The sequence below is a fragment of the Vigna angularis genome, chromosome 1 (genome assembly GCF_016808095.1).
Source record: "Vigna angularis cultivar LongXiaoDou No.4 chromosome 1, ASM1680809v1, whole genome shotgun sequence".
NCBI lineage: Eukaryota > Viridiplantae > Streptophyta > Magnoliopsida > Fabales > Fabaceae > Vigna > Vigna angularis.
In genome coordinates, this window is record NC_068970.1 from 53,768,508 (window position 1) to 53,793,338 (window position 24,831).

Below are 24,831 nucleotides of genomic sequence, written 5' to 3' on the forward strand. Positions count from 1 at the left end.
GCATGTCTTAAAATTTATGAATATTTTGCAACTGTGTTTTCTATTGATCTTTGAGTGCATATTTGATTGTGATTTTTAATCAGTTTTATTTTGTGTAACCTAAAGACGAATGTGAAATGCTGAAAAAATTTCGTAAAATTTTAGATATGTTGTTTAAAATTTATATATTTAATAAACTAAAGAAAGTGAGTCTTCTTGAATGAGATATGGTCAAACCTTGAATATAAAAGCGACCAAAGTGATCATTAAGATTACTGAAATTGTGTAAACAATTTTAGTATATATACATATGGATCGAGATTGGATTAATGTTCCATGCACCACTGTTGAGTACGAAAGTGGAGTAGAAGAATTTGTACAATTTACGCAACATAACGAGGGTAGAAGTGATGATGAAGTAAAGTTTAGATGCTCTTGTGCCAACTGTTTGAAAGAGAGAATGTTGAACGCAACCAAAATTAGGGAATATCTTATTTGTGATGGTTTCCTTCGATATTATACAACATGGAGATGGCATGCAGATGACACGACGAATTAATAGACTTTCCAATAGTCTCCCCAATTGTCTCCCAACTGAACAAGTATTTGATTCCACCATGAAAGATCGACCGAAAGAAGACAAAATAGAAGACATGATTTTCGATGTTGGCGCAAAAGCTTTTTGCCCAAGGGGCATGTATATGAGACGATGTTCACTGATGCAAAAACTCCTCTGTATGTCGGTTCAACAAAGTGCACACAATTGCCAGCAGTGTTAAGGCTCATGAATTTAAAGGCCAACAGTCTCACATAATTGTTGTCGTTGTTAAATGAAATGTTACCAAATGGAAATACACAACTCAATCATAATTATGATGCGAAGAAAATTTTTTATCGAATGGGTATGGAATATAAAAAGATACATAAATCCTAAAAATTAAATAACTATTTAAAATTTAATAAGATCTATAACAGCAGTTGCTCTTGAAACTTGTCATAAACCCAAAATGATTTTCTTTTTTTTAATTATTTTTTCTGTTTATTGTCTCGGTTATTCTTATAACCGAAGCAAAAGTTTTTTTATAACTTTTGCTTTCAGTTCTTGACTGAAGCCAAAAGTCTCTTCTTTTTATCTCATCTTAATATGTTTTGGTTCTGAAACTTCAGCCATAATTCAAAAGTAATTAGTGTTATATCCTTTTGTGGTACTAGTGATAATTAATTATGAAGTCATAGTTAATGGAGTTTGTAAGATCCTTGAAAATATTTGTAATTTAGATACTAGATTAAAAAAAAAAGTAAAAAGTGAATAGTAAATTGTGAATAGTAAAAAGGGAATAGTAAAAAAAAATATTTTTGGAAGGGAGAAGTATTTCACATTGCCTTGAGTCATAAGAGATCAGAATTCATCAAATTGTAAATAAAAAATTATTTTTGTAATAGTAAAATGAATAAAAAAATGAATAGTTAAAATGAATAGTAAAAATGAATAGTAAATTTTTTTGCTATAAATAGCCAAGGGGGGGAGGCTGAAAATTTACACCAAAAAACTTAGAAAAATTTTGAGAGAAGAGAGTTGGAAGAATTTCTAGTTGCAAAGGGGATATTCTGGAAGTTTTCAGAGAACGAGGAGATTAAGTCTATAATAGAGGTAAGGGGAGTTAATATTAAGATTTTGTTTTGTATTATCCTGAGTCTTGATCATGTAATATTTTGCTTTTGTTTGATCTTAAATCTTGAATATGAAGCATTTTGTTTCTATGTGATCTGAATTTTGAATAAGAACATGCATTTGTGAGGAGATCCAGGTTTGATAGTTGTAAAATGCGATATTGATTATGGTATGCTATTTGTATGTTATTAGTTGTTCTTTTTGTATGGTTGGAAGGATGAGAAGTTGTCTAACCGGCTCTGCCAGATTCAACTTCTTGTTTCCCCAGAAGTTTTATTATTTCTTATCTCTTTATATTATATTTTTGGAAGGACGAGAAGTTGTCTAACCGGCTCTGCTAGATTCAACTTCTTGTTTCCCCAGAAATTTTATTGTTTTATCTATTTTTATTGCATCTTTTTGGAAGGATGAGAAGTTGTCTAACCGGCTCTGCCAGATTCAACTTCTTGTTTCCCCAGAAATTTTATTGTTTTATCTATTTTTATTGCATCTTTCTGGAAGGATGAGAAGTTGTCTAACCGGCTCTGCCAGATTCAACTTCTCGTTTCCCCTGAATTTTTATATTAAGATTATTTTGATGGTAGAGGAGCTAATCCTTTCTTACATGTGATATTTATACATATTATGATCATGAATATGAGATATGTTCATGTTAAAATTTTGGTAATGGTAGTTATCTGTGAAAATTTAGTTTTCATGATTTTAATTTTTCTATGTTCGAATTACAGTGGTAAAACGTTCCTCTTAATTGTTTTTATCGTTAGATTTAGCTAAAATTTTAATATGTGAATCCTAAGACCTATTTCTTTACTTTGACTGTTTGAATCATTAATTAAGAGTCTGTACTTGGAGAAATAAGTTCGGCATGTTTGAATAAAATTGTATTATTGAGTACTCTCGGAAAAATATAGATTTTATTCTATTTGACCGTTGGATCAACCTGAAAATTTGATATATGATTCATAAGATATATTACTATAATTTGACCGTTAGGATTTGTAATTAGAAGTCTATGTGTTGAGAAATAAATTTCGAAATTTTGAAAAGTATGATGAACACTATATTTTTGTTCTTAAGTTATCATGGTAAGAACTTCATATATATTTCATTTACCGTTACATTAAGCCCAAATTTTAATATTTAATTCCTAAGATATGTTGATGTATTTTGACTGATATATGACCTTTGATTTGTGAAAATATGTTGAGTTATACTCGTTGTGGGAAAAATGAGTTTATAATATGAAGTATGATATCTGGCAATATGTTTAATTTGTTGACACCAAAACGAGTTATTGTCAATTTATGAGTAAAGAACGAACATGATTGAATTAGGTAGATAAGAGGGTATGATTTGTTGATTTTTATGAAATGTGGGAGTGGATATAAGAAATCATTACTTATGAAATGATGTTTACTACTTGGAGTAGTATGTTTGGTTTATACCATGAGAGCTTGATATGAGCAAAGTAACACCGAGGTTTATGAAAGCAGGTAGAAAGTGGTCTGACCATAAGGCTTTGACATAAATATATGGTCCGTAAGTTTTATAGAAGCAGGCAGAGAGAGGTCTGACCATAAGGCTTCAGAAAGTAACACTACAAGAAATATGGCTATTACATACGGATTATTATATACGGATTATAATCTGTATATAATATACATATTATATACGGATATTACATACAGATTTTGAAAAAAAAATTATATACAGATATTATATACGGATTTTTACATACGACAAATCCGTATATAAAAGTCGTATGTAATATTGGTGCGTGGTGGCGGGAAAGTTATCTAAGGATAAATCCGTATATGATTTCAATTATTCGTATGTAACTATATCCACGTGTTAGCTACCATATTTATGTTTTCAAGCTTCTTTTTTTTTCAGCATCTTTTTACTCTTATATTTTTCAAAATTTCCTCCTTTTTTCTATTTACTCTTGTATTTTCAAAAATTTTCTCCTCCCTCCTAAATTTTCAGTTTCACTTAAGGTACAAATTCATCCCCAAATTTCAATTTTGATTTGCCTCTAAATTTTACTTCGTACTTGCTCTCAAATATCACTTTGCATTGATCCCAAACTTGCATTACATTTATCAAACCTAATAGTTCTTAGTGGAGCAAGTCATTATTGCGTTGTCTTCTCCATCATTGCTTATCGGCCGACCAAAGTTCAGCAATTGCGATCACCTATAAGGGTTTAGGAAACCAGCCTCCTTCAAGAAATTAGTACGGTCGTGGCTAGGTTTAATGCTTCACCAGAAGTTCTGGAGAGAGAAGTGATGGTGTTGTTGAAGGCATCACCAACAAACCACACCTCGAGTCAGCGCTCTCCTTTGCAACATCTTCTACTTTATTTCAGCTATTTCAGCCTTAGAAACACCATCTTCACCGATGAGTTCTTCGATCTATGGCCTCCGCTAGGGTTTCCCTCATCTTTCATCTTTTTCTTTGATTTTAACCGTTTAAATCCTCTTTTGCTCCGATTAAACACTTTCCACCGTTTAATCAGTTAACCTAGTGTTTTAAGGTTCTTTCACCGTTTGATTTAGGGTTTCCTTGCTTCATTCACAGTTTTGGTTCATTTGCTCTTGGATTCGTATCATTCCGCTGCGTTTCACTCTTTGAGGGAGCTTCGAAGGAGTCCATAGCGTGTTCGTTTGGGGTTCTTCTCTCGGAGCTTATTCCATCACCTCCCTTCGCAAGCGTGAGGTGATATCTTTATCTATTCTCTCCTAATTTGGGATTTCAATGTTAACCATCGGAATTCATTTTCACTTCTTTTTATCCCAACTTCTCTAATTTGTACCTTTTTATTATTCTTTGTTGATTCCTGATACGACTGTCGCGGTCATACAAATTTTATACAGATTAAAAATGTAGTATAATCTAGGATTTGACTCCTAGGTCGTCTCTCAAAGACCAAACTGTTGGTTCGGGTTTTCAGTCAATTACGAATTGGGGGTTTTGATTGTTTTTGTGTTTTTTTATTCGCAGAAAAATTAAATGATGAAAGCCATAAATTCACAAACAGTAAAAATAACACAGTGAATAGTAAAAACGAAATTAAACAATAAAACCAAAATCACAGTGAAAATAGAATGCAGAACAGTAAACGGCATAAAACGGTAAAGTGATTACGGCGACGGATAAAAATTCAAATAGATTTACACGGTGAAATTTTTAACAATAGCAAAACATTACAGAAAACGCAATAAACCAAGATTTGAATTAAAATACCAAAAACAATATACGCACAGAAAGCATACATTCATTGAAATTCAATTTTTACAGTGCAAATGCTTCCAAAAATAATCTCATGTGCCATGACTGATTTACTTTGGTTTGATTGAAAATAACATTTAGAACTCATACATCAAAAACCGTGGCATTCAAACATCATATCAAATTCATTTTGCAAAGAAATTAAGTGGTAACACTCCTACACACTTCTTACCAATTTTGGAAAGAAAAATAAATTATCCAAATGAACACAATTCCGGCCAAGGTATTCTTTCTTAAAACAACAATTGAAAGACAAGATTAATACAAGAAAATGACACACATGGACTAAATGCTAATGAAATTTTAAGAAGAAAGATAGTTGAATTTCTTACAAGAAAAAGAAAGTGATTCACGTAAGTTTTCAACAATTAATTGAAACAAGAAAAACTAAAAAAATTTGACACTGGAAATTTAAAAGCTTCAACAAACAAAACTAAATGAAAGAAAATAAACTAGACTTTAAACAACCGTGAGTTTTCACAACACAAATCAAAACAAAGAAAATATTTCCATAATGAGATTACTTAAACAAACAAAGTCCAACTTACAGTTTATAAAATACATTCAAGAGTGTAAAAAAATATTAACAAAACTTAAGAAAAAGATAAACAAAACCAGATTGGAAATCAACAAGAGCTCTCATCCTCCATTCCTTCCAGCAGTGTGGTTTCTTCCCTCAGCAGCAGTTGTTCACGGCTCATCTCCAAGCTCAGAACCTCTTCCAAACTCTCGGCCTCTCCCCTCTCTTCCAACTCAGTACAAAAGAAATTTACAAAAGGAAAACCAAGCAAAATCCAAAGGAACCGAACAGAAAACCACTCAAGAACTTGTACTCAAACAAAAGCTCAACTCCAAATTTGAACTACAACTTCAACTCAATAACTTTCCACAAACAAAAACCAACTCTGCAAACACCGAAACCCAAAATCATTCTCCAAAATTAGTACAATAAAAAATGAAAAACCAAATGAAACCCCAAGAACCCAACTCCAGAACCCCCCCCCCCCCCCCCCACTCTCTCCCAGGACGTCCGTGACACCTATATCCCCCCTTTCACCTCCAAAAGATGATTGAAGTTTTGTCATTACTCCGTGTGTGATTGCTCCTTCTTTTCTGCATTATTCTGCTCGTGTGCCCAACTTCTTCCATTCTTCTTCAATCCCAACAAGAAAAGAAGGGTCCTCCATTTTTGGTGTTTTTCTAAATGATGCTTTACCGTGACTGCTTCTTCTTTCCAGCTCAACAAGGTGATGGAAATTCTTGCTGGATTATTGGATGGATGCTTGCTGGTTGGTGAGAAGGTGGTGAAGAATGAATCCGTGAGCTGCTTCCAATAGCCTTTGCTGACTTTACTCCAATGACAAACAACTTTTTGTGTGCTAGGACATGTGTATCTTTCTTTTAATAATGTCCACTTACATACTCCCTTTTTGTAATTTGTCAGCATTTATTTTGGTTTGAACGTGTCCCATTCTCCAATTGCTTAACCTTATTTTTTAAAAGAAAGCTAATCCCTTTTGACTTTCTGACCATACTTCCCTTGCACTCCCACGTGAAACTTTAGTTTACCATGCTCTTAGTGCTTTAACTTAGTAAGTGTCTGGACAACCCACTTCTTCCATTATGTATGTTTCTTCACGTGGTAGCACCAATTAACTTCTATGTGCTGATCAAAATACTGCATCCACTTACACCCATGTGCCTTTGCTGCTGCTGTCCATCACGTGTGCACACATTCTCTGAACATTCCGCTCATTTTTGGACACATCCTTTGCTGCTGACAACACTCCACTTCTTCTTGCTTCTTCATGTGCGTGACTTAGTGAGTGCATGTGACAGCCTTCATCATTCAGTACCGTGGAGAACCATTTCATCTTCAACGTGCACCTCTCCTTTTTCTTCTCTTCTTCTCTTCTCCAAGGTGGCTGCCTCTATGCTTGCTCCAGCCGTGAAATCTCCCAAGCTGGACGTGAAGGAGTGCTTGCTGGAATCAGCTGCTGGACTGGATTGATGGAGTTGCTTCCAGCCCCCACCTTACTGCACTTAGACCGTGAGCTCCTTCCAGCTGTGGTGGTGGCTTCATCCTTCACATGCTGGACGTTTAAACTTTGCTGCAGTATCCACTCACCATGCACTTTATTCCAGCCAAAAAGAGATTCATTACCGTGTGCATTGGCTTCCAGCTGTGATAATTTGATAGAAAGATGTGGCAGCAACTCCTATTGTTTTGCTTCCAAAGAGTGCTGCTCCACATGCCTTGATGTTGTCCGTGAATGAGACACCAGCTCCTTGATCCAGCCAGCCGTGACACCACTTTCAAACCAAAAGAGAATAAAATGAATCTCAAACATATTAATTGGAGAAGTAGGCCGTGTGGTTGAAACAATAGGCAGCTGCACTTCATTTCTTCAAAATTCTGGATGTGTAGTTTTGTTCAGCTCAAAACTATTTGGACCTTCAAAATTAATTCCCATGGATTGAATAATCACTTGGACGTGTGCTCTTGGACCTCCCAAAAGAAATTAATCTACAAATTTTATCCAATAATTTCCTAATACAAATAATTAACTACAAATAATTCAAATTACTTAAAATAAAAAATTACTGGTTAAATTAAACATAATTATGAAAAACGGGAAAACATTGGACAGTTAAACATAATTCCCTGATTATTTCTAGCACAATAAGATAAGTGTAGTTAATAAAATATTCACTCATCAAAATAGACCACACTTAGTCTTTTGCACTCCTGGGCAAAATCAAAACACTGATCAGGGAATAGTTCAAAAGGCTAGAAGGAAATGACACAAACTCAACACACAGAAAACCAAAAATTCACAAAGAAACACATTATCTTACACAGTTCTCGAGAAATCTGGACAAGTTAAAAGTAGTAGACAATATCTAACACAAAGTCAAAGAAAACAGATACTCACAGAATTATTCAAGTAGTTCAAACATGGTAAAACGATTAATCAGATTAAAGAGGTGAATCAAAAATGACAGAACCTCACAGATGCACTTATCGGTGTTTCTCTCAAGTGTATGGGATAAGTAATGTCAACTCAATGATTTCAAGAAAGCAAACACAAATAGATTTGGCAAGCCTTCAAAATTAATCCTCAGAAACATGCATGTTTAAATAAAAAGGTCTTTTCACAGTTGTAATGGGGCCAAGGACAGGGGAGGATAAATATGGACAAGTAGCTATAATTCAGCAGAAATAGAGGAGCGGGGAACAAGTGTAAACACAGTCAAATTACACCCAAAACTCTATTTCAATCCTCTTCTTGACTCCCTTATATTATTTTTTATTTTTTATTTTTTTACCATCTTGTCTCTTTTCTTTTCTTTCTTTTTAATATAGGAGAGACAAGATATAAATTGTAGAACCAATTAGCCAATTTTTTAAGAATCTCCCGGGAGACCATACTTGTTCGAAAAATATTTCTTTAGCTCCAAAATTCCCCAAGGTTAAGGTAATTATGGTTTTTCACTTAGGGACAGTGTATGGGCTTGAAAAGAATTTTAAGAAATTATAGGCTCAAAAGTGGGTATCAAAGGATTAAAACAAGGTAAGTTTATTTGGCTAAAGAGGCTTAAGAACAAGAAATGCCTTTATCATTTTCAAATATGCATATTAATCAAGATATATTAAGAGTCAAGCCAAATCATCTGTACAAACGATCAAGAATCATATCACACAAGAAAGAACAATAAAGTGGCTCAATTCTCACACAGGGTATTTTTGTCACAATTAATTTAACCTCTCAAACATCAAAATCATTTTCCCATGCAAAGAAAAACAAGAAGTTTAAACCACAAGTATCAGTGAAATGAAAGACATATCTACAATCTAAACAATGTCCAGAAATCGAGAGAAACATGTAAAAATATACAAGACAAAACAATTTTTTTTTTTTTCAAAACAGAAAACACACCAAACATAAACACAGAGTAAAACTAACAAGTAATCAAAATCTCCCCCCAAATTAAATAGACCACACTTAAATTACACAATGTCCTCAGTGTGTTACAATCATCCGATAATCAATTAGACATTCAAATGATAAAGACAAGTGAAATAAAAGTGAGGAAGGAAGGAGAAAAGAGAACTCCCTGAGTCAGAGGGAAAAAGAGGTGGATCGACTAGAGAAGTCTCCTCCACCACTGCGTTCACCAAAGAAGGATTGTTGAGGAAGGGTTTCAGTCTGTGCCCATTAACCTTGAAGCTTTCTACTGTGGATGGTCCTTGGATCTCTACTGTACCATAAGGAAAAACATTAGTCACAATGAAAGGTCCAGTCCACTTTGATCTCAACTTACCCCCCATGAGTCCGAGCCTAGAGTTATACAATAAAACCTGTTGGCCAATCTTGAAGTCCTTTCTAACAATTGAACTATCATGGAATTTCTTTGTTCTTTCTTTGTAGAACTTCGAGTTTTCATAGGCCTCCAATCGGATCTCATCCAGTTCATTCAGTTGCAGCTTTCTTTCCTCTCCAGCTTGTTCCATGGAAAAGTTGCAAGTCTTCACAGCCCAGTATGCCTGATGCTCAATCTCAACTGGCAGATGACACGCCTTTCCAAAGACAACCCGGTAGGGAGACATCCCTATCGGTGCTTTGTACGCAGTCCTGTGGGCCCAAAGAGCATCGTCCAACCTTTTGCTCCAATCTTTCCTATTTGGCTGTACAATCTTCTCCAAAATCCTTTTAATCTCCCTGTTTGAGATCTCCGCTTGCCCATTTGTTTGGGGGTGGTACGGTGTAGAAACTCTGTGCGTCACCCCATACTTCTTTAGCAAGGCTTGCATTGATCTATTACAAAAATGAGTTCCTTGATCACTAACAATTGCTCGGGGCACTCCAAACCTGCAAAAAAGGTGAGATCTAACAAAATCTACAACAACCCGAGCATCGTTAGTTCTGGTGGCTCTAGCTTCCACCCATTTTGAAACATAATCAACAGCGAGGAGAATATAAGAGAAACCAAAAGAAACAGGAAAAGGACCCATAAAATCTATACCCCAGACATCAAATACCTCACAAAATAGCATAGGTTGTTGAGGCATCTCTTGTCTTTTTGAAATCGATCCTCCTGTTCTCTGACAAGGCTCACAGGTGGTGCAGATCCTCTCCGCATCCTTGAAGATGGAAGGCCAATAGAAACCACAGTCAAGCACCCTGCGAGCAGTTCTTTGAATTCCTTGATGACCACCCGGTGAGGAAGTATGGCAGAATTTCAGGACCGAGTCAATCTCATTGTCTGGAATACATCTTCTAGTAACCTGATCACTGCACAACTTCCATAGGTATGGGTCATCCCAAATGTAATATTTAGCATCGCTTTTAATTTTAGCAATTTGAGCTCGAGATGCTAATGGAGGGAAAACATGAGCAACCAAATAATTCACAATATTTGCAAACCAAGGAGTAGGGTGGGAAAGTGAAACCGTCAACAAACTTTCATCAGGAAAGTTATCTGAAATAGGCAAAACATCAGCTTCATCCTCAGCTCCTTCAATCCTGCTGAGATGGTCTGCAACCAAATTATGTGCTCCACTCCGGTCTAGGATTCTCAAGTCAAATTCTTGGAGTAGCAGCACCCACCTTATCAGTCTTGGCTTTGACTCAGCCTTTTTCAAAAGAAACTTCAGAGCTGCATGGTCAGTGAATACAATAACAGGTGACCCAAGCAAATATGATCTAAATTTATCAAGAGCAAACACAATGGCTAAGAGCTCTTTCTCAGTGGTGGTGTAGTTTGCTTGAGCAGCATCCAAAGTCTTGGAAGCGTAGTAGATCACTCGAGGCAGCTTATCAATCTTTTGCATCAAGACGGCCCCCAATGCATAATTGGATGCATCACACATAAGAACAAATGGGGCTGTCCAATCTGGTGCTTGGATGATCGGAGTGGTGGTCAAAACTTCCTTCAGGCGATCAAAAGCCTGTTTGCATTTGTCATCAAAATCGAAATCAATGTCTTTCTGCAGTAGTTTGGACAAGGGAAGTGCTTTCTGGCTGAAGTCCTTGATGAAGCGTCTATAGAAACCTGCATGCCCAAGAAAAGATCGAACCTCTCGCACGCAAGAGGGATAAGGCAATTTTGAAATCACAGATATTTTTGCAGGATCTACCTCTATTCCCTTACTAGAAATGATATGCCCTAGAACTAAACCTTGTTCTACCATAAAATGACATTTCTCAAAATTGAGGACAAGGTTTGTTTCTATGCATTTTTTAAGAACTTTCTCCAAACTATCTAAGCATGTATCAAATGAGGATCCATAAACAGTGAAATCATCCATGAATACTTCTATGCAACTTTCAAGATAATCGCTGAAGATGCTAAGCATGCATCGCTGGAAAGTACCAGGAGCGTTGCATAGACCAAATGGCATCCTCCTATAGGCAAAAGTGCCAAAGGGACATGTGAATGTTGTTTTGTCTTGGTCCTCAGGAGCGATATTGATTTGAAAATAGCCAGAAAACCCATCAAGAAAGCAATAATGAGACTTACCTGCCAGGCGCTCCAGCATCTGATCAATGAATGACAGGGGAAAATGATCCTTCTTAGTTGCTTGGTTAAGCCTTCGATAGTCAATGCAGACTCTCCAACTGTTCTGCACTCTTGTAGGAATCAACTCGTCCTTCTCATTCTTGATCACTGTGAGGCCAGTCTTCTTGGGAACAACATGAATCGGGCTAACCCATTGACTATCTGAAATGGGGTAGATGATCCCAGCTTGCAGAAGCTTGGTCACCTCCTTCTTGATGACATCCATAATCACGGGGTTCTGCCTTCGTTGTGGTTGCCTAACTGGCTTTGCTCCTTCTTCCAAAAAAATCCGGTGCATACAAGTGGATGGACTGATGCCAGGTATGTCAGCCAATGTCCAACCAATGGCCTTCTTGTGCTTTTTCAGTAGACTCAGCAATTTCTCCTCTTGAACAGCATCAAGGGAAGTGGAAATGATCACAGGGTTTTTCTCGTCATCCTCCAAGTAAGCATACTTGAGGTTATCTGGAAGTTGTTTCAACTCAGCAAAGTGGTTAGTGCATTCTGACTCTAAAGAATTTACGTGTGAGGGCAAAACATCCATCTCATCAGACTCTAAATCAATATCTATGACAGATCCATTATCAACATCATCAATATCAAAATCCTCATCAAAATCAATATCATTTTCAGCTTCAGATTCAATGCATGTATCAAGAGGAGATAGGAAAGAATGTCCTTTCTTATGCAAAGAATCAAATTCATCAACAACATATTTATCAATAATGTCATCCATCATGTCAATCTTGAATACAGAATGGTCCTCAGCTGGAAACTTCATTGCATCAAGAATATTAAAGTGAACCACAATATCAGCAATTTCCATAGATAAGGTTCCAGCATGCACATCAATCTTGGTTCGAGCAGTTTTCAAAAATGGTCTGCTTAAGATGATGGGAGCGGATCCATGAGAGAATCCCTCCTCCATTTCTAGAACATAAAAGTCGGCAGGAAAAATTAGTTCACCAACTCTAACCAAGACATCTTCTATGTAACCTGTTGGGTGGGTAACACTCCTGTTGGCTAACTGAATGACTACACCCGTAGATTTCGAAGGACCCAGAGACAAGGATTTATATATGGACAAAGGCATGACATTAATAGAAGCTCCCAAATCAAGCATGGCATTTTCAAATTTACTATTTCCAATCACACAAGGAATGCAAAATATACTTGGATCCTTGCACTTTTCAGGAATGTGCGGGATCGACTTACCAATAAGCGCAGAAACATTCCTTCCCATGCTAATCCTCTCATTTCCTTTCATCTTCCTCTTGTGTGTGCACAGATCCTTCAAAAATTTGGCATACTTTGGTATCTGCTTGATGGCATCGAGTAGAGGTATGTTTACCTCTACCTTTTTTAAGGTCTCCAGAATTTCCTTATCCACCTCTTCCATATTTTTGCTAGGAAGTGCTCGTGAAGGGAATGGAAGTGGGATAGGTCGGTCAATTAATGGAGAAGGTGCGGCAACAGTGGTGGTGGAAAAGGAAGAAGATCCACCTGAAGAAGAACCACTGACTGGAGAAGAAGATGCACCTACCTCAAATGTCCTGCGTGGATTTGCATGGTCGTCCTCTTTAGGACAAGTGGCAGGCTCAGGTGTAGGTGTAGAAGTGGCCTCTGAAGGTACAACAGTCTGCTTCCCTGATCTGAGGGTTATGGCGCTCACATTCCTTGGATTCTGAACAGTCTGAGATGGTAACTTATCAGAATTCTGAGACTGCGCCTGGCTTATCTAAGTCGCCATCTGTCCCATCTGGTTATTGAGACTCTGTATGGAAGCTCCCATCTGGTTTATCTGAGTCGCCATCTGTATGTTTTGAATACTCATTTGTCTCACTAACTCTTCCAATGAAGTTTCAGATGAAGTGGAAGGTTGGGCAACTGGTTGGGCAGGTGCCTCTTGCTGTTATTGCCTTTGATATCTTTGAACAGGTGGGGGCACATATGGTCTAGGACCTGCAACATTATTGAAAGGCGGTGTTTGCTGTTGTTGCTGCTGATATGGAGCATTGTTCCATCTAAGATTAGGGTGATCTCTCCATCCTGGGTTATACCTGTTGGTAGACAAGTCATAATTTTGCTGTTGTTGCTGTCTATTATTGTAAATGTTGGTAGCATAAGCTTGAGGTGTATTATGAGCACTAGGTTGCTGCAGAGAAGGACAAGCATCAGTGTAATGGTCACTAGAACAAATAGCACACACCCGTGCAACAGAAGCAGAAGGAGGTGTCGATCTCTGACTGGATGCCAACTGTGTCACCAAACTCACAAGAGCATTAAGCTTATTTTCAACATTTTTATCAGTAGATAAAGAATGGGTAGCAACATCATGAACTCCCCTGACCACTATAGCATCATTTCTCACACTGAACTGTTGAGAGTTAGAAGCCATCTTCTCGATCAATTGCCTAGCTTCAGCAGGCGTCATGTCTCCAAGCGCTCCACCACTGGCAGCATCAATCATACTCCTCTCCATGTTATTCAGTCCTTCATAGAAATACTGGAGAAGTAGTTGCTCGCTTATCTGATGATGAGGGCAGCTTGCACAAAGTTTCTTGAATCTTTCCCAGTACTCATATAAGCTCTCCTCCCCAAACTGTCTAATCCCAAATATATCTTTCCTGATCGCAGTGGTTCGGGATGCTAGAAAAAATTTCTCCAAGAATAACCTCTTCAGATCGCCCCAACTGGTGATGGATCTAGGCGCCAAACAGTATAACCAATCCTTCGCTACACCTTCTAGCGAATGCGGGAATGCCTTCAGAAAGATACTGTCTTCAGGAACATCATGAGGTTTCATTGATGAACAAACAATATGGAATTCCTTCAGATGTTTATGCGGGCTTTCACTTGCAAGGCCATGAAACTTTGGTAACAAATGGATTAGTCCAGTTTTTAGAACATATGGAACATCTTCATCTGGATACTGGATGCACAAACTTTCGTAGGTGAAATCAGGTGCAGCCATCTCTCTAAGAGTTCTCCCGCGAGGCGGAGGTTGTGCCATATCGTTCTCAGTGTGAAAAATAACGGAATCAGAATCAGTAGTGGGATGTTCCGTATCTATTGCAACTGGCTCAATAATTGACTCTAAAGATAAATTCCGAGAACTACTGGCTAACCTACGAAACGTTCTATCAATCTCAGGATCAAAGGGTTGTATGGTTCCAGGATTGCTCCTAGTCATGAACTAAGTTACAACACCCTATAGTCAAGAAACGATAGCAGAAAAAAAAATTCAAACAGACAAAATATCCACATACTCAAACATAGATGACAAACCACATATTTACACAAAAGACCTCAAACCGAACCATTGGTCCCCGGCAGCGGCGCCAAAATTTGATACGACTGTCGCGGTCATACAAATTTTATACAGATTAAAAATGTAGTATAATCTAGGATTTGAGTCCTAGGTCGTCTCTCAAAGACCAAACTGTTGGTTCGGGTTTTCAGTCAATTACGAATTGGGGGTTTTGATTGTTTTTGTGTTTTTTTATTCGCAGAAAAATTAAATGATGAAAGCCGTAAATTCACAAACAGTAAAAATAACACAGTGAATAGTAAAAACGAAATTAAACAATAAAACCAAAATCACAGTGAAAATAGAATGCAGAACAGTAAACGACATAAAACGGTAAAGTGATTACGGTGACGGATAAAAATTCAAATAGATTTACACGGTGAAATTTTTAACAATAGCAAAACATTACAGAAAACGCAATAAACCAAGATTTGAATTAAAATACCAAAAACAATATACGCACAGAAAGCATACATTCATTGAAATTCAATTTTTACAGTGCAAATGCTTCCAAAAATAATCTCATGTGCCATGACTGATTTACTTTGATTTGATTGAAAATAACATTTAGAACTCATACATCAAAAACCGTGGCATTCAAACATCATATCAAATTCATTTTGCAAAGAAATTAAGTGGTAACACTCCTACACACTTCTTACCAATTTTGGAAAGAAAAATAAATTATCCAAATGAACACAATTCCGGCCAAGGTATTCTTTCTTAAAACAACAATTGAAAGACAAGATTAATACAAGAAAATGACACACATGGACTAAATGCTAATGAAATTTTAAGAAGAAAGATAGTTGAATTTCTTACAAGAAAAAGAAAGTGATTCACGTAAGTTTTCAACAATTAATTGAAACAAGAAAAACTAAAAAAATTTGACACTGGAAATGGATTGAAAACAACCGGAACTTCACTTGTTACACGTCCAAAACAATTCAATTTCTTCTCCTACCAATTTTAATCATTTTCCTTTTAATCTTTTTATTTTATTTTATTTTAAGGTTATGAAAACATACTCATGGAACAATTCCTTACCTTAAATAACCGTGACAAGTAAAACACAAACAATATTTAAAAGCTTCAACAAACAAAACACAAACAAAATTTAAAAGCTTCAACAAACAAAACTAAATGAAAGAAAATAAACTAGACTTTAAACAACCGTGAGTTTTCACAACACAAATCAAAACAAAGAAAATATTTCCATAATGAGATTACTTAAACAAACAAAGTCCAACTTACAGTTTATAAAATACATTCAAGAGTGTAAAAAAAATATTAACAAAACTTAAGAAAAAGATAAACAAAACCAGATTGGAAATCAACAAGAGCTCTCATCCTCCATTCCTTCCAGCAGTGTGGTTTCTTCCCTCAGCAGCAGTTGTTCACGGCTCATCTCCAAGCTCAGAACCTCTTCCAAACTCTCGGCCTCTCCCCTCTCTTCCAACTCAGTACAAAAGAAATTTACAAAAGGAAAACCAAGCAAAACCCAAAGGAACCGAACAGAAAACCACTCAAGAACTTGCACTCAAACAAAAGCTCAACTCCAAATTTGAACTACAACTTCAACTCAATAACTTTCCACAAACAAAAACCAACTCTGCAAACACCGAAACCCAAAATCATTCTCCAAAATTAGTACAATAAAAAATGAAAAACCAAATGAAACCCCAAGAACCCAACTCCAGAACCCCCCCCCCCCACTCTCTCCCTGGACGTCCGTGACACCTATATCCCCCCCTTTCACCTCCAAAAGATGATTGAAGTTTTGTCATTACTCCGTGTGTGATTGCTCCTTCTTTTCTGCATTATTCTGCTCGTGTGCCCAACTTCTTCCATTCTTCTTCAATCCCAACAAGAAAAGAAGGGTCCTCCATTTTTGGTGTTTTTCTAAATGATGCTTTACCGTGACTGCTTCTTCTTTCCAGCTCAACAAGGTGATGGAAATTCTTGCTGGATTATTGGATGGATGCTTGCTGGTTGGTGAGAAGGTGGTGAAGAATGAATCCGTGAGCTGCTTCCAATAGCCTTTGCTGACTTTACTCCAATGACAAACAACTTTTTGTGTGCTAGGACATGTGTATCTTTCTTTTAATAATGTCCACTTACATACTCCCTTTTTGTAATTTGTCAGCATTTATTTTGGTTTGAACGTGTCCCATTCTCCAATTGCTTAACCTTATTTTTTAAAAGAAAGCTAATCCCTTTTGACTTTCTGACCATACTTCCCTTGCACTCCCACGTGAAACTTTAGTTTACCATGCTCTTAGTGCTTTAACTTAGTAAGTGTCTGGACAACCCACTTCTTCCATTATGTATGTTTCTTCACGTGGTAGCACCAATTAACTTCTATGTGCTGATCAAAATACTGCATCCACTTACACCCATGTGCCTTTGCTGCTGCTGTCCATCACGTGTGCACACATTCTCTGAACATTCCGCTCATTTTTGGACACATCCTTTGCTGCTGACAACACTCCACTTCTTCTTGCTTCTTCATGTGCGTGACTTAGTGAGTGCATGTGACAGCCTTCATCATTCAGTACCGTGGAGAACCATTTCATCTTCAACGTGCACCTCTCCTTTTTCTTCTCTTCTTCTCTTCTCCAAGGTGGCTGCCTCTATGCTTGCTCCAGCCGTGAAATCTCCCAAGCTGGACGTGAAGGAGTGCTTGCTGGAATCAGCTACTGGACTGGATTGATGGAGTTGCTTCCAGCCCCCACCTTACTGCACTTAGACCGTGAGCTCCTTCCAGCTGTGGTGGTGGCTTCATCCTTCACATGCTGGACGTTTAAACTTTGCTGCAGTATCCACTCACCATGCACTTTATTCCAGCCAAAAAGAGATTCATTACCGTGTGCATTGGCTTCCAGCTGTGATAATTTGATAGAAAGATGTGGCAGCAACTCCTATTGTTTTGCTTCCAAAGAGTGCTGCTCCCCATGCCTTGATGTTGTCCGTGAATGAGACACCAGCTCCTTGATCCAGCCAGCCGTGACACCACTTTCAAACCAAAAGAGAATAAAATGAATCTCAAACATATTAATTGGAGAAGTAGGCCGTGTGGTTGAAACAATAGGCAGCTGCACTTTATTTCTTCAAAATTCTGGATGTGTAGTTTTGTTCAGCTCAAAACAATTTGGACCTCCAAAATTAATTCCCATGGATTGAATAATCACTTGGACGTGTGCTCTTGGACCTCCCAAAAGAAATTAATCTACAAATTTTATCCAATAATTTCCTAATACAAATAATTAACTACAAATAATTCAAATTACTTAAAATAAAAAATTACTGGTTAAATTAAACATAATTATGAAAAACGGGAAAACATTGGACAGTTAAACATAATTTCCTAATTATTTCTAGCACAATAAGATAAGTGTAGTTAATAAAATATTCACTCATCAATTCCAATGACATATTATAGCTTCATTTCCCCGCAGTAGCGATGGAGGTTGAGGCCAAAAAAGCTCACTGGAAAGAATCACATTTGGACATCCATTGGTGGTTACGAGGTGGGTGGAGGATAACCAGAACTGGAGAAGGATGAAAAAAGGAATTTTGTTTTTGGTGAACATTGATGTCAATATTCTTCTACATAAAATTACTTTTTTGGTTTCACGGTAGATAATAATATCCTTTAGAATTTCGTTTTTAACTTAGTGTGTGATCCATATAGTTGATTTCACTTACTAAGATAAGGTTACTGTTGATGTTATTATTGTATTAGTTGTTGATTATTGCAGCCACAGATGACTGTAATTGATTTCATTAATACTGCAGATAAAAGGGTTGGCTTTCTCAACAATAAACCCGAACTGCATCTATATTCAAGGGGTTGATTATGAGGTAAATTTTCTCATTTTCTAATAAATGTATTACTACTTTTGTCAACCAAAATATAAAGAAAATGAAAGGTGTAATATGAGTTTTGTTTTCTCCCATACATTACAAAACATAGATTATGGTGTGTGGGTACTAACTCATGAAGTATATTTTAAATGTGATTCGAAGTTAAAGTCCAATTATTGTTTCTTTAATTCATTTGTATATATTGTACTATAGTGACAGTGGCTCTGGATCTCATTATAAAGTGAAGGTTATCTTCAAGGGTTGATAAAATCTACTTTTCATTTGTTTGAAATAAAGCAATATATTTGCTCTCTTATTCCTTTCCTCTAACAAAATCCAAGATGTCAACGTAACTTGTTTTTATTTCATCAATCTTGACCTTTTATCTACATGAAGATAATAACCTATAATCTCATTATGGTTCTTATATTATAGGTTTTATAAAATTATTGTGCTTTAAACTAAATTCCTTTAAAATATATAATCAAGTTATCTGTTAGAGAAACTTTTGGTAACATGCCAATATTTTATATGCATCTCTATGGTATAAATAATCTAATTAAGATAAATGACTTTGTCCATGGGTGTATTGGCAATGTTATACTCAATGGTATGTTAAGACCGTGTTCATTGAGTCAAAGCTTCTTTCTTCATTATCCAATAAGAGATTTTTATAATCTCATTAAGCAATTTGTTGGCTTTTCAGGTTTTCATGATTTAAAGTTTTAAGCCATGGAAAATCAAGCTCCTTTAATTATACCAATGCTGGTATGCATGCATTCTTTAAATAGTCTTCACAAATGAACTTTGTTTCTTTAAACTATTGTTGTTCGATAATGTAAATCCTATATTATTCTATTTAATGAATATTTATTCAAGATAAGTTTATGTTATTCTTATTGTTATAAAAGATAACTTGGACTATCAAATTCTTAACTTCCAGGCACCTAGTTGTTTTCTTTGCATCTTGTGTAGAAGCTGATTCCAAGGATTAAATAGGTTGAGCTTTCCTTCTCATCCATTGGAGGCTATAATATACTTGTGAAAAAATGTTTGTGGTATACTTTCTTATTCTTTTGTATGGAATTTACTATGTCCAATAGCCCAATAGATCATGATCATTTAGTCCAGAAACTAATCATATGTTATCAGATAAAGAAACAATTTTAGATATGTTGTCTTTTAATTTATCGTTTCAACTTTGATAAGTTGATCCTTACTAATGATGTCAAGATAATGAAGTTTGAACTTTAATAACTTTGAAAATATATGTTTCAATCATTATAGATTCAACTATATACCCCGACATGTAGTTGAAAAAGTGTTTCCGAGGCAAGTTATCTCCTCCAATGTTTTAGAGTACATATAGGCGTGAGTATAAAATTTCGCCCCTTAAATGATTACTGATTTCTATTCTTCTTTATGTAGACTGCTTTGCTCACATAGGCCTCAATACTCCAAGGAAAAGTGTGTTAAAATCAATGCTTTTTTGCTTTTATGATTATGTGCTTTTATGCTTCTATAATTATGTATTCATCTTGTTCTTTAGTGTATTCATGGTAAATTCATTTCATAATACCTTTATGCTAGTGGAGATTACATCATTGTGAACCACATACATTCATTTTGTTCATGTTTCAGTTAACACTTTGGTTATTCCAAGATATGGAGCAAGTGGAGACTAATCCTTCTTGTACTGACTTAGCATATGAGAAGGCTATTTCAGATGGTGTGGATGTTCTTGACTGTCCTGTTTAAATGTCCAAGGATGGAATACGTTTTTGCTTAAGCTATATTGATCTTATTGGGCTGTAAAGTATTTATTATTATCTGTGCAATTTTCTGTTGTTGCTTTCATCTCTAAATTGTACTAATGTATCGTGTTGTGCATGGCAGAGGCAGAACTCCTTACAGCTCCACCAAGGTTAGTATATAACAACTTGATAATTGATAAATATTGTAGGGTAATTGATTCTTATTCATTTATATATGCAAACAAATATGTAACCCTTATCTGAATATTGATTAACTCATTTGTTGTTCTTATAATATCAGTAACTCTCATGAAAATTGTAGCTCTGCTAACTCATGTTAATTGTTTGTATTTTACTTTCAGATTTTGACAGTTGGTACAAATCCTCTGCTCAATCACTTTGACATGAATGGCACGATCCATTCACAAATACAGTGTGCTCCTTCGTCATCTTTTTCTATCTGCTTACATCCTATAGGGGTATGTTCTGTTTCAAAATCATTGCTAATTGTGTTTAGTACCAGTTGTCTGCTCAAACATGCTGACGGACTCCTTGTTACTCTCTGCTTAAGGTTTGAAGGAGTTGTAGAGTTTCCTTGAGAACTTGGGTAATTGAGTTCCTTCAATTTTCTTCTTTTTAAGGATTAAGATTCATTTGTAATTTTCTTCTTTTAATAGTTGACAACTTAAAAAGACTACTAAAATTTACTTTAGAAATTAATATGCAGAGATGTATGAGTGTAAAGTGAAAAATATAATTAAAAAATGTAATTTAGAATGGTTGAAAGAATCCTGTTAACTAGTTGCAGAGTGGAATGTACTTCTAAATCAATGAGAACAAGCATATTCTCATCATCTAATTAAAATAGAAATTTAAAACTATATGTTTTCATTTACGATATTTAGGTTGCTTATTTGAGGAAGTTGTCAAGTGGTAATTCTTGGTTCTGTTTTTTGGTTATGTAATGTTTTTTTTAAGTTACATTACATGACGTATATAATTTAAAATTGGAACTGCAGGTGGTGTTATGATTATGTCATTGGCATAATTTATATTAAGTTTGTATTGGCAGAGAGGAAAAGAAAAAAGAGATTGAATCATTTTGTTGGTTTGGTTTGAGAGTTAATGTGGAGTGTAATTTGGCAAAGAGGAAAAGAAAAAAGAGATTGGGTCAAAATTGGGTGATTACTAGTATAAAAGTAAGGGTGATTACTCTGTACTTTTGAAATTTGTTTGCTTCTTTATTAGGCCCATCACCTTAATTTGATGTGAAAAGTAGTTATTGTCCATTGGCATGCTATATCAACTTGAGTGTTTTTTATTTAGCTTTGTATTGTTGGTTTGCAGGATCTTGTGGAACTGTGTATATCATGCTTTGTAGTATGGATTGGTATGTTCTTTCCTCTTCATGTAATTTCTGTTTTAAATTTCATCTTCCTTAACATGTTTAAGTTTTTTGTATACATTACACTATTGGTTATGTTGCAATTCAAATTACTATCATTTAAAGTCCTTTTTTAAAGTGTTCAATTGAAATTTACTTTGTGCATCAGACAAAAATATATTCATGTTTCTTTAGGGTGTTACGGTTAAGGTTTTCTCAAAGCAAGAATATTCAGATAATGTACCTATTATAGAAAGATAATGCCTACTCAAGTTCTTTGGCTTGATTCTTCACAACATTAGCAACCTCTATGGCTGATTGCTTTGATGGCTCATTTAGATGGACCAAAAATGTTATATTGTCATGCAACATTGTATTTGCATTTTATTAGAACTAACTATAATTATGCCTTTTTTTATCCCTTTGTTTTCATATTGTCATCAAACTTGAAAAAGGTCTTCCACCCAATAATTATATGTGCAACATTTGCAGATCTATCAGCAATTGCTTTGGAGTTTCTTTCTAAGTCAGGACTTGATTTTGTTTTAGGTGTAAATTATAGTTTAAGTTAATATTCAACTCTATGTTATACAAGGACTTGTTTGTTTTAGATTTAAATTATTGTAAAAGTTAAATTTGAGTGTTATGAGATATTAATATTAAGTAGTTGTATTTATTTCTTTGAACTCTCTTTATAGAGTATTCGAATAAAATTTTCATGTTTTAATTATTTGATTTTCAACACAATTATATATTATAAATTCTTAACATTTATAATCTGGTAGTAATTATTTAAAATTTTATGAGAAGTTTTAATGTGTAAAATTTTTAATATTAATTATATAACTATTAGAAAAAACCAATCTAATTAAATATGTTATAAACAATAGATACATATGTACATACTGTATGTAATTACATATGGATTTATCCGTATGTAAATTACATACGAATTTATCCGTATATAATATCCGTATGTAAATTACATATGGATTTATCCGTATATAATATCTGTATGTAAATTACATACAGATTTATCCGTATGTAATATCCGTATATAATTTATATATAGATTTTTCCGTATATAACTTAGCTACGCCTTTTTTATATACAGATTTTTGTCCGTATATAATTTGTATGTAAAATCATTTTATATACGGATTTTTGATGTTATATACGGATTTTGGCGGTATGTAATAGTAATTTTTCTTGTAGTGTAAGACATAGTATACAGGTGAGGCTTAAGGAAGCATGTAGAGAGCGGTCTGACCATAAGGCTTCGTGAGTAAGCATGGTATACTTGTAAGGTTTAGGAAAATGAGAAAGATGATTTTAAAAAAAATGATGAATTAATGACATCGGGATAATGGTATTTATCAATTTGCAGAAATACATGATTGAAACATTTATATTATAAGTTTAATGATTGTATGATATGATTGGCTTACCCTTATTTGTTTGTGCTATGATCATCACTACAGGAAATGCGTTTATTTCCGGCGGCTTTTTACCGACGGCTTATGAGCCTTCGGTAAGTCATTCCTGAGTTCAATTACAGACGGCTGAGAGACCTTCGGTAATGTCTTCGAAGAATTTTAAGTTGTTCCCTCTCTGCAATTCATTTTCCCACCAGCCCTAGTGCTCTCGTCGCCCAAAACCTTTCACTCCAACCCTTCTCCTTTGCTCCTTCAACGTTACCAAGCCCTAATCTTGCTCTCCTCTGGCCAAATTTCAGAAATTCCCCTTCTCCTCTGCCAAATTTCCGAAATTCCTCCACCGCTACGAAAACTGTTGTCTGTTTTTTGTCACCCCAAGCCGTTCTCTCGCGGAGTTGTGGTTGTTGGTGGTGTGCAGAAAGATTGACGCGTTCCATTCCCTTGCCATAGGCCTCTTGCAGAATTCCCACAACCTCTTCATTCACTTCGTCGCCAACAACATCGCCATCACCATCTTCCTTAGACTCGTACATTTTCACCAACCACTTCTCCGCGTCCTTCAGAAGCTTCTCGTACGCCTCGTGCATCTCGCCCAACTGCAGCACCGACTTCCAGATTCGCTTCTCCGTCTCCGCCCGCTCCCGGCCCTCCCTCTCCTTCTCGGCCTGGTGGGCCCGCCACTCGTGAATCTCCATCTCCGCAGGTCGAGCCTGGAGCACGATCTCCTCTAGTTCGTGGGACAGCTGGGCCTCGATCTCCGCCAGCCTGGCCTTGGCGCTATCAACTTCCTCGTGCGTGGGCAGCTCCCCGATCAGGTTCAGGACCGTTCCGGTGAGGTGCGACATTTGGCCCACGATCTCCGGGGCCCGCGGCTGCTCGAGGTCGAAGTGGTCGGAGTCGGAAAGGATGGGAAAGGTTCGAGGGTTGGGATCCATGGCGTGAGAATGAGTTTGGGGTTTGGGAATTGGGAATTTGTTATGAGTTTGGATAATTTGGAATCAATTCAATGCAGCGTTGAGAATATCATCTTTAGAACTTTGTTTGGTTTAGTTAGAATTAGGAATTTGACAGTAACTTCTGATTTCATTGCTTTCATTGCTTTCATTGCTGCACTTAAGTAAAAATTCATAATGGAATCTGCTACAACTGAGTTCACTCACTGCTTACTCCTTTCTTTCGCCCTTCGAAAATTACCGAGGGCTTTTGCCCTTCGGTAATTACCGAAGGCTAGTGGCCCTCGGTAATATTTAGCGACAAGAGATTTACCGAAGAATTTTTGGCCGTCGATAAGCCTTCGGTAAACACTCTTTATCGACGGCTTATGGCATTTTCCGAGGGTTTTTGGCCTTCGGTAATGCCCTACTTTTTTGTAGTGCATATAACTCATGTTATATGTGAATAGATAATGTTGCAGATGCGGTTGAAAAAGCTTAGAGATGATGAGAGAGATGCGGGAAAAAACTTTCAGGGATTTTTGTAAAAAGAATAAATTGTATTGGAAAAATATGTTGTGTAAGACTTATAAGTTAAATTTCAAATTTATGTTAAGTGGTGAAGACTATATTGTTAAAAGT

The 24,831-nt window shown here is 36.1% G+C and overlaps 1 long non-coding RNA gene and 1 pseudogene across 1 annotated transcript; one reads left to right on the forward strand and one right to left on the reverse strand.

Moving 5' to 3' along the window:
* Positions 1–11,983: 11,983 nt before the first annotated feature.
* On the reverse strand, positions 11,984–14,512 carry LOC108326164 (uncharacterized; annotated as a pseudogene).
* A 3,768-nt stretch (positions 14,513–18,280) lies between these two features.
* LOC128194916 (uncharacterized) lies at positions 18,281–21,037 on the forward strand. Its single transcript, XR_008246377.1, has 5 exons — positions 18,281–18,346; positions 18,615–18,680; positions 19,390–19,451; positions 20,325–20,607; positions 20,810–21,037. It is a non-coding gene; the product is annotated as an uncharacterized LOC128194916 (long non-coding RNA).
* The last annotated feature ends 3,794 nt before the right edge of the window (positions 21,038–24,831 follow it).